The sequence below is a fragment of the Equus asinus genome, chromosome 24, assembly GCF_041296235.1.
Source record: "Equus asinus isolate D_3611 breed Donkey chromosome 24, EquAss-T2T_v2, whole genome shotgun sequence".
NCBI lineage: Eukaryota > Metazoa > Chordata > Mammalia > Perissodactyla > Equidae > Equus > Equus asinus.
The window spans coordinates 1722702-1724565 of NC_091813.1; positions in this window are offsets into that span (position 1 = coordinate 1722702).

The window sequence follows — 1864 nt, forward strand, 5'->3', positions numbered from 1 at the left end:
CGCCGCGCCGCCCGGTGCCGGCCGGGGTGTGGGGCCTCCCGGACGGGTCGACCAGCAGCCGCCGGTGCCCCTCCGTCCCCGGGAGGGGGTGGGGGGCCGCCGCGGGGGAACGGGCGAGGGAGCTCGTCCCGTGCCCGGCCGTCGTCCCGAGGGCGGCCCGGTGGTCGGGCCTTCCGCGTCGCCGATCCCCTTTCCGCGCCCCGCTCCAGAGGTGGGCGACCGGCCGGGGCCTTGCGGGGGAGGCCCGTGGAGGGCGCGACGGGCTCGGCCGCCGGGCTGGCCTTTTCCCCACTGGTCTTCCGAGTCGACCGGCTCTGGCGGTGGGGACCGGGCCCGGTCCTCGGATGCCTCCTCCTCCGTGGCAGTTTTTTTTCCAAGTCCCGCCCTGGAGAAGAGCGTGGACCGGCCCCGGGAGCCCTCGAGGGCGGGCCGGGGAGGGCGTCCCCGGCCCGGACGCGTGCCCGGGGTGGGTCCGGGCCGTCGGACCGGACTTCTCTCTCCGAGTTTCGCGGGTCGCGTCTTTGTCCGGAGGCGGGAGGGGGCCGGCTCGAGGCGTAGGTGGAGCCCCGGCTGAGGGACGGGAGCCACGGTCCCGCCCCGGGCCCGGTCGCCGGAGGCGCCTCCGCGGAATTCTTTTCTAAGTCCTGACCCGGCGACTCAGAGGGAGGGACCGACCGGTCCCGGCCCGCGCGGGCGGCCCGGGGAGGCTGTCCCCGGCTCCCCCTGCCGCCACGCTTCTGGGGTCGACCAGATGGCCCCGGGAGCTCCGGGCCTGGTGGCGATGGGGTCGTGCTTGGGGTCTGGTGGCCGTGGCCGTGATCCAGGGGTTCCCCTGGTGATCCGTGGGTGGGCCCCGTCTCCGGGCGCGGCGATTCTTGCCCCCGAATGGGTGGTTTTGTGCCGCCAGATAAGTGCTGACACGCTCTCCTCGGGTGACAGTCGCCCGAGAGCTTCCGGGTGCCTGGATGCGTGTGCGGGGAGGGCTCCGGGCTCTGGCCGAGAACCGGACGCCCGTTTCCACCCCCGCCGCTTGAGCCGCCCGCTGGGGCCTGCGCGCCGGCTCTTGTGCGTTCCAGGCGCCCCCACGACCGTGGTGCCACCTCCGGTCTCTGGTACCCGAGGGCGGCGGGGTTAGGGGCGCGGGGTCCTCTACCACGTGCACTCCCTGCCGCCGGCACCCGGGTGCGGTCGCGACTTACCCCATCCCACCGGCTCCGTGCCAGTGCGTGTCAGGCGTTCTCGTCCTGGGGTCGTCGCCCGCGCTTGCTGGAGGAGGAGAGGGGTCGGTGAGGCTGAAGCAGGCTCCTCCGCTCGCTGTCCTCGCCGGCCTTCCCTTGCTCGGGGGTCCCTCGCGTTATGCTGCCGACCGATGTGGTGATGCTGTGCTCTCCCGGGCCGGGCCTAAGCCGTGCCAGACGAGGGACGGACGTTCATGGCGAACGGGACCGCTCTTCTCGCTCTGCCCGCGGGTCCCCTCGCCCGTTCTCCCCCGCTGCGAGTGGCGTGTGGGAGGCGGCAGGGGTGCGGAATCCGGCCCGACCTCGCTCCCCCGCCCCGTGCCTCGTGGCGTGGGCGGTGTCGGGGTCTCCGTGACGCGGCGGATGCTCTGCCTGTGCCTCTTGGCTGTGTCTCGCGGGCGGCCCTCCCCGCGGTGGGGCGGGCCGTGTTGCCGCCGCGCCGCGCGCCTTCCCGGGCGCGTGAGCGCGTTCCCCAGGCCGTTGGCGGTGCCCCTGGAGCGTTCCAGGTCGTCCCTCAGGCGCCCGAGGCCGAGTGGCGGTGTCGTTCCCTGTTCCCGTCGGCCTCCTCAGGTAACCACTGCGCTGGTGTGTCTGAGGAGCGGGGGGGTCGAGTCGGTAAGGGAGGC